The sequence below is a fragment of the Trachemys scripta genome, chromosome 2 (assembly GCF_013100865.1).
Source record: "Trachemys scripta elegans isolate TJP31775 chromosome 2, CAS_Tse_1.0, whole genome shotgun sequence".
In the NCBI taxonomy this organism is placed as follows: Eukaryota; Metazoa; Chordata; order Testudines; family Emydidae; genus Trachemys; species Trachemys scripta.
Window position 1 is genome coordinate 156,592,489 of NC_048299.1, and position 13,587 is coordinate 156,606,075.

At 43.0% G+C, this 13,587-nt stretch overlaps 1 protein-coding gene across 4 annotated transcripts in view; it reads right to left on the bottom strand.

The window, feature by feature from the left end:
- Positions 1 to 13,587, bottom strand: part of ZMAT4 (zinc finger matrin-type 4) — a 172,857-nt gene that overhangs the window by 20,698 nt on the left and 138,572 nt on the right. The window lies entirely within an intron of this gene.

Sequence of the window (13,587 nt, forward strand, 5' to 3'; positions counted from 1 at the left end):
GGCGGCGCCTGGAGGGGGGCGGCGCGGCGGGGCGCTCCGGCCCGAGAGCGGGGCCGCGACTGGGCTCGCCGCCCTCCCTGCGGCACTCCTGCCGCCGGGGGCTCTCCGCCCTCCCCTCGGCACTGTGGCCGCCGGAGAGAGCGGAGAGCCGCGGCGGGCTCTCCGCCCTGCTCCCGGCACTCTGGCCGCCGCGGAGAGCCCCGGCCGGGCTCTCCGCCCTCCTCCCGGCGCTCTGGCTCCGGGGGCTCTCCGCCCTCCTCCCGGCGCTCTGGTCGCCGGGGAGAGTGGAGAGCCCCGGCTGGGTTCTCCGCCCTCCTCCCGGCGCTCTGTCGTGCTGGCGGGGGGGGAGGCGGGGGGGTGGCTTTTTTGCCTAGGGCAGCAAAAAAGCCAGAGCCGGCCCTGCTAATGTACAATACAAACACAAACAGGCAGGTTCAGAAGGTGGAGATTGATCTGTGCACCCCATAAAAGGTTACTTTACAGTGAAAAATTGAAATAGCTCGAAGGTACAAGATTAAATTTTTATATTAAACAGCATCTTGATATTGTGAATGGCAGGGGTACTGCAGATTCCCTTCCAATACTGTCCTTTCCAGTCAATATTGTTCCAAGTTGTCTTCTAAAGTTAATGGGCTCAAATGGTTCATGAGTAACATATAAACTTTCAGAGCTGTTTAAGGAAATAGATAAAGAATAGGAATAAAGCTTGAAAACCAGAGTCATCCTGGGATCTCCAAGAAGATACAGAGTAACCTGTACCCAAAGCTTTGCTCTGAAAGTGAATTTATTTTATTTTTTTTGGCCTGGTAAAAATCTCTGTTGCCAAAAATTATTATTTAATGCTGACAGGGTGCTCAATGCTGTGCAATACACAGAAATAAAGAATGGCCCTGCTCTGAAAAGCTGAAAATTTACAAATAGGCCCCTGGAAGACGAATTGCACTGGTAATCTGAGAGGTGGTGATAAAACACACTTCCTAGGATAGCATGCTGCCTAGTGTCTTTCCAAAGTGCCTTACATTATTTTTTATTTGCAACAGTATGGAAAAACTGTGCTTTGTGTTCCAAACCCCAGGTATTCAGACTTGGGGTCTTGGAGAGCTCCCCCCTTGTCTGGAGAGGATGTTAGGCTGCTTAGTGCATGACAGATCAAGTAGTTATTTATATACTAATGTTCTCATTTCATCTTATTGGACAGGTTTTCATCCCAAACATTCTTCAGTGATTTTCTACAACCACGGAATAAAGCGATATTGTTGGAGAAGTTTCCTTAGATCTACAGAAGGTTACTGACAATGTAGAGCTCAATTAATTTTTGGTCTTGTTCTGTTTTCATAAATGAGTGATCTGGGTCAGGAAATGGGGGGGTTAGCGTGGCTCCTAATTTTTTTCATGGCAGAAACTAAAAGGTTATGTTATAGAATAAGAATCGCAACGACAATCACTCTTTACACTTATAGAATACCTTTCACTGGAGGATTTCAAAGCACTTCAACAAAAGTTATCTATGCCTCACAACACCCCTTAGTACACTTGTATTACACCTGGATAAGCTGAGACACAGAGTGATTACGTGGCTTGTCACAGAACACATCACTGGTAAAACCAGGACGAGAACCCAAGAGTCTGAACTCCCAGTTCTGTGATCTACTACTCAACAATGTCTCCTTGTAGCAGAATGAGGAAGCTCTTGCAGCTTATCATAATTGGGGGCACATCCCCAAAGATAAAACTGGGCTACCTTTTATTCTCTCTCTTTAGGAATATCCCTTGTAGGCAATGTTAACCTTGGAAAATGCTAATGCATATGAATAGGCAGTAGCCTGTAAGAGTGGCAATTCAGTTGCAACTATTCAAGTTGACATGGACAAAAAGACTTGGATAAATTGCAATCCAGGTTTTGTTTAAAGGCTTACTGAATGTGCCGCCACTGAGGACAGGCCATTTAGGATACAAGGGGGGTATCACATAAAGCTTCAAGTTGCTACAGTAACGAACGAAACCGCACAAAGCACAGACATTTACATGTCTGAATAATAATTAAAGCATCCTGGGCCCATCCTTAAGAAAGCTTGACTGCAAGCTGAGAGCTCCGCTGTTTTGCCCCAGCAGTCGAGGTGCAGTATTTCACAGCGGCCCTTGCTGGAATGGTTTAGGTACAGCGGTGAGCAGAGCTAGCAAAAGAACATGGCACAGCCCCAGGTCTAGAGACAAGGGAGTGGGGAGAAGACAGGATCCCTTGCTGCAGGGCCAAAGAATGCTGCAAACCACAGGCTTGATCCTGTTCCCGTGGAAGTCGGAGTGGGACTGTGAGCACTGCTCAGGACAGGCAGCAGAGGCTCAGGTGAGGAAAAGGGCAGGATGATTGGCAGCAGCCCTTTTACATCAGCCTAATTGGCTACGGCCTGGCCCCCTCCGCCCTCCCTCACTATAAAGAGGCAAGGAAGCAGGCAGATTCCTTCACTATCTCTGGGATCTGGCTACTGTCCACTCTTGCAGCCAGAAAGAAGATTGGAGACAGGAGCCCAGTAAGGAGAGATTCATACTCCTATAGAAATGCTGACCACTGCCCAGCGGCAGGAAGGAATTTCTCACCCCTCTTTGGCCTGCAATGCTGAGGTGCTTTTCTCTTAAAGCCTGGGACTGCTCTGAATAGTCACTGGGTAATAATGGCACCTTCTTACTCAACAGATCTGCTCCCTGTGCATGGAGTCCAGTCTGACTCAGGTGTCCAGTCAACACAGGTAGGAGACTGAGCTGGATCCTGCTCCCTCTTGTGCATCAATGTCAACAATATTGTTTCCTACGGTATAAGCAGGGCCGGCTCTGGCTTTTTTGCCGCCCCAGGCAAAAAAGCCTCCGGCCACCCGCCCCGCCCCCAGCTCGGCAGGGGAGGGCGGCTGGAGCCCCAGGGGGAGGGCAGCGAGCCCCAGCCGGGGCGCCGCACTCCCCGGCGGCCAGAGCACCAGGGGGAGGGCGGCGAGCCCCAGCTGGGGCTCCTCTCTCCCTGGCGGCCAGAGCGCCGGGGAGAAGGGGGCGAGTCCTGGCCGCGGCTCCACTGTCCCCGGAGGCCAGAGCGCCGGGGGGAGGGGCGCGAGTCCCGGCCGCGGCTCCGCTGTCCCCGGGGGCCAGAGCGCCAGAGGGAGGGGGGCGAGTCCCGGCCGCGGCTCCGCTGTCCCCGGCGGCCAGAGCACCAGGGGGAGGGCGGCGAGTCCCGGTCGGGGCTCCGCTCTCCCCAGTGGCCAGAGCACCGGGGGGAGGGCGGCGAGCCCCAGCCATGGCCCCGCTCTCCCCGGCGGCCGGAGTCGGAGAACCGCACCGCCCCCCTCCAGGTGCCGCCCCAAGCACAAGCTTGGTGGGCTGGTGCCTGGAGCCGGCCCTGGGTATAAGCTGGTTCAACCTGTGCAAAGCTGCTGAAGGAAACTGGGCACTCGGGTGTTGCCATAAAGGAATCACACGCAGGAGTACTGGCAAGAAACTGCTCTTTACTTCATGGTACCAGTCAGTTGGCATTGGTCAAGTTTACAACTCTGTTACATGGCAAGGGTCAGTATCCCCAGACTCTTAGTAGCTACTCTTACAGTCACTCAGATCATAATTTGGCTTACAGAGCCCTTATTACTGATTTATGAGAAGGAAAGGACTCAACTTGCTTTCAGCTCCTACACTGTTTGCAGGGCTGAAAAGAAAAAACCTTTAGTTTGTTTGAAAGGAGCAAATTAGGCATGGAGACGATGAGACACAATATAATTCCTAGCATGCCTGGGTCCCAGAAGGAAGGTTCCTTTCTCTTTAAAAAGTACACCCAGCTCAACTCCATTATTCTTCTCTTTGAAAAAGCAGCGTGCAGGTTTCAAAAAGGCATTACGGAAAGTCACTTATGTGAGTCATTTAACATGTTTTCATTGAAAAGGCAGGGAGGAACTGAATATTATGTTAAATGCTTGTATCCCTTGTGGATGTCCTTGAAAAGGAGATGGCAATCCCAAGGCTTTTTTCCCTATAAGCAAAATTCTACATAAATGAAATACTTAAATACAGATCCTCATGCTTACAATTTCCCTATTTTGTGGCCTCCTTTAGAATTGTGTGTGAAAGAGGGGCTTTTTCTAGGATTAATCTCTCCCCTCCCTTTAAAAAATATATTTTAACCATCTAATTTCCCTGGTATCTCAGACTGTATTATCATTGATATTATACAATGGCCTTACAGCAAACTGCTTATGCTACAGTAATTTCACTTATATTCTTCGAACAAGAAAATGAAATTGCAAAGTTCAGAAAGGCTTGGTGGTTGGATTTCTGGTTTGCAGCGATTCACTTGTGTGAAGGTCTGAACAGAACATTTTAAGCTTAATTGAAGAGCCCTGTTTAGAAAAGCCAGAGCTGTGGAATTTTTAGCTATGGACTGCTGAACTTTGTAAGCCCTGTTTTAATTTACCATGTAATGGTCACCTCTTGACTTTCCACAGTATATTTTCCCCCACAGACATAGGTATGCACTTCAGATATTTAAAACTATAAAAAGTTGCAGTAATTCAGTCAGAATATGTAATATATGGCATCCTTAAATTTGATCTATTTATGGCTAATATATAATTATATAGGACTTTTTCCCCCACTCTGCTGTGAGCCCTATACAATCACCAGTTCTAACAAAAAAAATTCATTTTTGTCTATTACATGTTCATAAAGATGTTCTGATTTTCTCTAGTATTTTTTATTTTATTTATATGGCTTCTAATCACTGCAGTATCTAGGGATGATGTTGGTAGACATACAACCGAGAGTATTTTTTCAGATTAAAAAACAAATAGTAGTAGGGATGAGAATCTAAATATTCCTAAAGTTTATAGAATTTACTGAACAAGTGGCTATTTCTTATGGGATTCTAAATGTGGTCATGATTGGGCATATAATTATGGACTACTTCTTGCCCCATTAATTTTGATTTTGGGAAATCTGGTGATGTGGCTGTTATCACATACCAACAAAACTCTTATAGTTTATTATTTTGCTTTTCACTCAAAAAGGGCCAATTTTCACTTGGAAATTGGCCAATTTTTGTGCAAAAATAGTCTCAAAATATGGCTATTATCTGGCAAAACAGGCCCATTTTTGAATTTGGAATAAATACAAACTGAAATGTCAAGTACTTGAATCATCTCTAATTTCAACACTGGAATGACATGTGAAGTATGAATTTGGCAAGGTTGGCTTTGGATTTAGTCAGGATATGAAAAACAGTGGGAATGAAAAGTCCCCCACAGAATCAGATTGAATGAACGCTGAGAAATAAGGCCATTTTTCTCCCAAGTGGACAACACATCAAGGTAGAGGATTTTCCTGACTCAACTTTCTATCCTGAACTTCAAAAGTTAAAAATTTCTGCCATGTGTAATAATTTAGACTTAACTTTTTGCCATTTTTCTCAAGTAGCTTTTCTCCTCTTATTTCTGTCTATATAAAAAATAATCACATATCATGTTAAGATCTTCTTTACAAATATTTAAAGGATATTTAATTTGAAGTTCATGGTATTTTTAAAAACACACAGACGACACTGACACTGCCAAATAACCACTGCAGTTCTCAACCAGAGATCCGAGGCCCCCTGGTGGGCCGTGAGCAAGTTTCAAGGGGTCCTCCATGCAGGGCTAGCATTAGACTCACTGGGGTCCAGGGCAGAAAGCCAAAGCTCCACCTTCCTGAGCCCTGCCACTCGAGGCTGAAGCCTGAACAGCTTAGCTACACGGACGGGGCCCACTGTGGCATGGGGCCCTGAGCAATTACCCTGCTTGCTACCCTCTAATGCCAGCCTTGGTTTTTACATGCAGAAAAACAGTTGTGGCCCAGTGGGCCGTGGAGTCTTTATAGCATGTTGAGGGGGCCTCAGCAAGAAAAATGTAGAGAACCCCTTCTATATAGTATAGAAAATAAAAGGATTCAGCAACTCTTCTAAATGCAAGAGGATAGTCCGGACGCTGTCAGGAGCAGAACAGAAATTGCAAACATATGGATGGATGCTCCTATTTCTCAAAGTTTGCTCCCAGCACCATAGCAAAGACCAAGCAATGTTCTGCATTTATAGCTCAACGCTCCCTCCAGAGCTATTAGAATCTATTTCTCCACCTCACTGCAAATGGAGGCAAAGAGACCAACATAGTCTTGTCACAGTGATGGGGGAACAACAAGACTGAATAATCCCTACTGACACCAAATGCTCTTCAGAACCTCCTTTTGCAAACTGGGGCTTTTAATGAAGCCAGGTTTTAAACTTTTAGTCAGCAATCAGGACTGCAGTGATAGGAAGTTGGTAACACTTTACATTAAGTTAATAAGGTTTTAATGCTCCGTTGCTAGTTGAACAGCATACACTAACAGTCTTATTGAATCGTAATTACTTGTGTAGGTGGAAGCATTGCCAGCAATTATAGCTCTTAACTGGGGACACTGAAAGCTTTTTTCCCAGAAGGAAAAGTCCTGTGTCAAAGTTATAGAGTATGATTAATAGCAGGATCCTGTCCTATACATCAGTCAGCCAGCCAGCATGCAGAAGTATCCAAAGTCCTAAGGCATTCTTAATGTACTTAGCGTCATCTCATCCTATGCTGAGATTTACAACTGGGATGTCTTGTTTTCCTCCTGCTAGAACGTTTGATTGTAGAAAGAGTAGATTGATTTATATTAATATACATATTCATTTCAGCATTAGATATATGCACACACATTTTAGATATACTGCTATAAAAACGAACAAACAATTCACTTGCTGAAAAACAAAGAATTGGAATGACGTTAAAAACGTTATTGGGCAAATTTCATATGAAGTGTGCTCCTTTTGTTCATGCTGTGAGTGTCAGATCAATTTACAAATTTCTCTCCCCATCACTCATGAAGCAGCACACTCATACCATGAGTCAGTGTCCTCATGGTGCATGTGCACACAATACAAACCACAGGCCTGCTGCTGTCTCCCACTGAAGTAAATGGTTGTCTTCACTGGGAGCAAGATCACTGCAGAGTCTTTAGCAGTTCTGAGATTATAAATTTGCTATCAACATAACAACGTTAACACTTTTTGGCCAAGTATAACTGGATCCACCTCTTTCCTCATTACTACAACTCAATGACCATTTATTAAAAAAGCTGCATGCCACCTTTTGACAATATCACCCAGAACCATCTAAGTGTGAAAACTGGTGAAACAGAGAGAGAATGGCCACTGAAACAAGCAAATCTTTCTCAAAGGCAATAAGACCCTTCTAGAATATTTAAAGGGGTTAAAATAATAAGGAATTCCATCTGACTATTTAAATTGCTTCTTCTATATATGGGAATAGGAAATCATTATTTGGATGCTAAGAGACAGAAGAGTCAAGCTTTCCTTCTATTGCAGTCTGATTCAAAAATGGAAATGCACAAAAAAGGAACCCTTACCCTGTTCATTGAACTGGAAGCCCCTTGGTCACTGGTAATTTAAATTACAAAAGGAACTCACTAGCTTTTGCAGTGTTAACAAATCAAAGCTTTCCCAGCCTACATAATTGCATTAGTCTGAGGCAAGTGTGTATATCTCTGTCCTCGACACTGGATGAAATGACAGTTTCAAGGACATAAAAGCATATACGTGTATCCAAAGGTCCAGATTTATTTTCCAGTGACTCCAGCAGTGTCAGAACATTTAGTAAAAGTTGCTGTAAAGACTACTAAGTCAATCAGCTTTTGAGGTAATGTGACTGCAGCAGACCACTCAAAAGAGCACAACACACTCATTGTGCCATTTAAGCCATTCAATCTTCTCCTGCGCCTCATTTTATGATTATCTCCTTTGAGACAGACTGTAGTTTAAGTGCTGAAGGTAATTGGTAAGATCCAACAGATGTCAAATCAAATTTCTGTACAAAAAATCTTTTCAGAAATCCATCTCTTAAAGCAAGCAAAGATGGGAAGAGAAAAATGCTGTAATCTTTAAACACGGGCTAATTGCTTGTATGTACTGTGTGGGAAATGAATAGAGTAGTACTGGCCCCTCAAGTAAAAAGTGAACAAGAGAAGCAATGAGACACTGCTTATTGGACCAGCCCAAGTCCCTCCCTTCCTCAGATGCTGACTGGTTACAGGGACTAGTTGAGAACTAGATGAATGGCTGGACTGATCCACTATGACAATTCCTGTGTTGCTAAGAAGCATCTTCAGACCTCGAGAGATTCTTCAGGAGCTTCCATAATCATAGTGATGGAATGACTATGCTTCTCCTACGCCTATAAAATTCTGTCTGGAAGCTGCTCTTACCAATTACTTATTCACTGTAAAACATATTTAAAGCCATGTGGGAGGGAAATGCACCTCCTATATTGAGTATCAAAGGGGTAGCCGTGTTAGTCTGGATCTGTAAAAGCAGCAGAGTCTCCTGTGGCATCTTATAGATTAACAGACGTATTGGAGCATGAGCTTTCGTGGGTGCATCTGAAGAAGTGGGTATTCACCCACGAAAGCTCATACTCCAATACATCTGTTAGTCTATAAGGTGCCACAGGACTCTCTGCTCCTATATTGAGTTAGGACCTGATTTTTTTAAAACTTGTGTGTTATACACAGGAGTAGACCTCTCTTCTGTGAGTGAGTAGCCAGCTTAAAAATCAACAAGACTACTGTACGCAGGTGAAAAAGGACTTTCTGATGTTTGCAACTTTAAGTCCCCCAATATGCTGCATATATTATTAGAGAACCATTCAAATTCCTTATTAATAATCTCCTTCTCCATACTTCACCAAAGATTAATTAATGATAGGTTTCAAAGCTTTCTGCTCTAGCTGACTATTTACTTGGACCAATCATGTTCTCTATCTTCTCTTACTACACAGTCTTCAGCCATCTTGTGGCACCTAATTTGGCAGTACTATTTGTAAGTTTATTCTTTTTGCAGTCTACATTAGCACAATGAGTCAGAGACACTGTATTTGTCACAGATATTCTCAAATACACCTCATTGTGGCTCAAGCGCCTTTCTAGTCTGTATTTATTTGTCTGTAGGGACATGTGTGATTATACCCACCCTGCTGCTTATTCTTTTTAAATGTATCCCTGATAATATGGTGTCAAGGCTGCTTCCCCACTTTGAACTTTAGGGTACAAATGTGGGGGCCTGCATGAAAACTTCTAAGCTTAACTACCAGCTTAGATCTGGTCCGCTGCCACCATCCCAAAGCTAATTCCCTTCCCTGGGTAGCCTTGAGAGACCTTCACCAATTCCCTGGTGGATCAAGATCCAAACTCCTTGGATCTTAAAACAAGGAGAAATTAACCATCCCCCTCCTTTCTCCCACCAACTCCTGGTGGATCAAGATGTAACCGCCTTGGATCTAAAAACAAGGAAAAATCAATCAGGTTCTTAAAAAGAAGGCTTTTAATTAAAGAAAAAGGTAAAAATTATCTCTGTAAAATCAGGATGGAAAAATAACTTTACAGGGTAATCAAACTTAAAGATCTCAGAGGACCCCCCTCTAGCCTTAGGTTCAAAGTATAGCAAACAGAGATAAACACTCTAGCAAAAGGTACATTTACAAGTTGAGAAAACAAAGATAAACTAACACGCCTTGCCTGGCTGTTTACTTACAAGTTTGAAATATGAGAGACTTGTTCAGAAAGATTTGGAGAACCTGGATTGATGTCTGGTCCCTCTCAGTCCCAAGAGCGAACAACTTCCTAAACAAAGAGCACAAACAAAAGCCTTCCCCCGCCCAAGATTTAAAAGTATCTTGTCCCCTTATTGGTCCTTTGGGTCAGGTGTCAGCCAGGTTACCTGATCTTCTTAACCCTTTACAGGTAAAAGGATTTTGGAGTCTCTGGCCAGGAGGGATTTTATAGTACTGTACACAGGAGAGCTGTTACCCTTCCCTTTATAGTTATGACATATGGGATCATATCTTCTCTAGCACATGATTTACAGCTGTGGATTAGGCACATATTGGAACCACATAGAATTTTATTATATCAACAGATCATTATAGCACCAGATAGTCTCTGACAAAAATAAGAGCCCAACAAATAGACATGACACACTGAGGTCCTTTCCTAAAACTGGAAATATTGCCTAAGTGGTTATTCTGGCCAAGAAAACAATGACATTGGACAGGGAGAACAAGGTTGCACCATCATTGGGATCCTGCTAGGATGTTACAGTCACAGTCAGACATGTTAAATGCACAGCTTTTTAGTGCAATTCTTCATCTCATGGGCAGCATCATGCTGAATATGCTGATCAGATAACAATGCCTAGTGTGCTGGCTAAAATGCTAGCAAAAGGGTTTGTTTTCCATAATGCTGCATTATGATTTTTTAAAATCAAGCCAATGTATTTACTAGAACTGGCAAGGTCTAATACAAAGTGAGACTGGTATAAAGATTCTCCCTTCTTAAATATCGTTTAGAGGCCTCATCCTGCCTTGATTTTCACCAGATACTTTGAGTCATTGCTAGTGGACATAGTGTCCTGGACAAATACTTGTGTGTCCTCTATTACTCCATTCTGCCTCTCCTCTTGAGGAAGCAGACAATGGACCAGAATGAGAAGTCTACTTCGCCACCTATGCTTTAGGCTTGAGATGCTTACATTCCTAGCAGTGTGATTTCAAGGGTAATCCCTCATTTGCTAATCTCTCATAATGATAAGTTTATTGTGCAGAAATATTCACTATATAACTATCATAGGTTTCACCCCCACTCTGGACTTTAGAGTACAGATATGGGGACCTGCATGTGAACCCCTAAGCTGAATTACCAGCTTAGATCTGGTTTTGCTGCCACCACTCCCAAGTACTAACTCCCTTCCCTGGGTAGACTTCTTCACCAATTTCCAGGTGAACACCAATCCAAACCCTTGGATCTTAACACAAGGAGAATTTAACCTTCCCCCCTCCTATTCCTGGTGAGTCCAGATCCAGTCCCCTTGGATCTTAACACAAGGAAAAATCAATCAGGTTCTTAAAAATAAGACTTTTAATTAAAGAAAAGGAAGGTAAAAGAAAACTCTCTGGGAGATAGCATACAAGCTGATCTCACAGATAACAGATTCAAAACACAGAGGATGTTCCCCTGGGCAAAAAGTTAGTTACACAAAAAAATACCCAATTTGATTATTCCCTAATGCCCAAGACAAGTTACAAAGAAAATAAACATAAACCTATTTATTCCCTTCACTATGTCGGAGAATACTCATTACTTGATAAGAGGCTGATTTCTGGGGCTTTCCCACTCTGCTCAAAACTGAAACTGGCTCTAACAACAAAGAGACTTGATTCCCTCCTTCCCCTTGAACCATCTTGTTCCCCCATTGGTTCCTCTGGTCAGGTGTCAGCTAGGCTAGGTGAACTTAACCCTTTACTGGTAAAAGAGGCATTAACCCTTAACTACCAGTATATGACAATAACAATTCTATTTTTTAATAAAACCCCTTAATTTCAAACTTAATCCAGCCAAGAATTTTGCCACACGCAGTCTGCAGCAATATTGTACATTTACCTGCTACTGTGTACGCATGAAATGATTCCAAGATCCATTACTCTTTGTTATTTAGTGTGTTCACTTGTATGCATGTAACTGTTTAATTTAAGACATTCATTTAGCACGGTTGTCTTGAGCTGCAATTACCTTTGTGCAATGCAACCACCATTTTTTACACATAAAAATTCAGTGTCGGTGATGTCACATAACTCATCCTCCTGTAAAAGCCTCCCAAGTACTTGTCGATGATACAGGCAATCATGCTGGAAAGGATACTGCTTGATTTATTCTGCAATCTAGTTCCGTAAAGATGAATCTCACTCATGCTTTCAAATTTGTTTGACTCACTCATGCTGAGTCTAAGTTCTACACTTTGAAGTGTTTTGGAAGGTCATCCTGGACTATAATATGTTACTTCTCTGTTCTTGAAGTAATGAGTAAGACTTCCTGTGAACCTGATGAATTACATATGCAAGCTGTTTGTGCACATAAATCCAGCTATTCCTGGGGTTATCAGGTGCTTCTCAACAGTTTTCTGCTACTTTTAAAATCAGAGCAATAATGCCAGGAGAGTGCTGTTTATGTAAAGCTCGGGAGAAATATTGCTTCTTTGGAAGGAAAGGGAAGGGTTGCAATCAGCTTACTGATTGTCACTAAAAACAGATTCCATTGCACAGCAGGAGGACTAGTGCTCAAGAACATCAAGCATACTTCCGATCAGATACTCTTATGTAAATCAAAAGTAAAACTTCCTAAACCAATAGTTGGAACCCAAAGGTGAAATTCACTCCTCTCTAGAGGGCCAGCACAGAACCTATCCACCATTTAAGTTGCCTTAATGCCCTGGTGAATTCAATTGTACATCCATAACTTGTTCCAGATTCCACCATGGCCATTCCTGAATCTCTTCACTCAGGCTAGGTCTACACTTCCCGCCTGAATCGGCAGGTAGAAATCAATCTCTCGGGGATCGAATTATCGCGTCTCATCAGGACGCGACAATCGATCCCTGAATCGACGCTCTTACTCCACCAGCGGAGGTGGGAGTAAGCGCCGTCGACGGGGAGCCGCGGAGGTCTATTTTGCTGCCATCCTCACAGTGGGGTAAGTCGACTCCGATACACAAATTCAGCTACGCGAATAGCGTAGCTGAATTCGACCTATCTTAAATCGACCCCCCCCCCAGTGAAGACCTGACCTCAGATTATCTTAATTAATATTGCAAGAATATGGCATATAAAATCCTGTGGAAACTGTTTACAGAGATAGCACGGACTCGAATATTGAAAGTGTGTTTCATATCAGTTATTTGCACATTCCTTAATAAGGCAAAAATTAAAATTTTACTTTGTTTTTTTTTCCCCAGCAACTAAGGAATCCAGTGGTAAAGCCCTTGTGGATAAAGTCTAGAGTCATACATTGCTTGGAGAAACTTCTACTTTTCTCTCTTCAAAGCAGTAAACTTGAACCTGATTTTAACACAGACTGAGGATTTTGTTTATTTTCATCAATTTTAATTTTATGCCATTCATAAAAAGCTTGTAGCCAAATTTGTATGAGGAAACCTTTGATTAGCAAAAGAGTAGTTTATCATCAATAGACCCATCAATGCTGAGTGAGCTTCCAGGCCAGATCCTCCTCTTAGCCAGGTGAGATGCACTAGCTGTGTAGCTCAAAAAATGGATATTAGGTCAGCATCTTGTGCACTATAAAGTATTCTTTGCTAGCTGGCATTTGAGATTAAAATCAGGAGTCATGTACTGAAATTACCATGAGGCATCGTGCTGGATTTCAACAAAATGCTAAACTATTGTTAAGCAAGGAAAAGGCTTACAAGGAATGATAAGGATCAAAAAGATCAATGTAACCAGCTCAGAAACAACACACTTCTCCCAATCAACTAGGCACAGTGGGCCAAATCCCTAGCTGGAATAAATTAGCTCCATTGAAATAGTGTACCAATAATGACATTGGTACAGACAAATCAATGGAGGTACCCCACTTTACATCAGCTGAGGATCTGGGTCAATGTTAGCATATTAGTTACACTGTTGCATCTTTTGTCAGTTACCAAGGCACCTC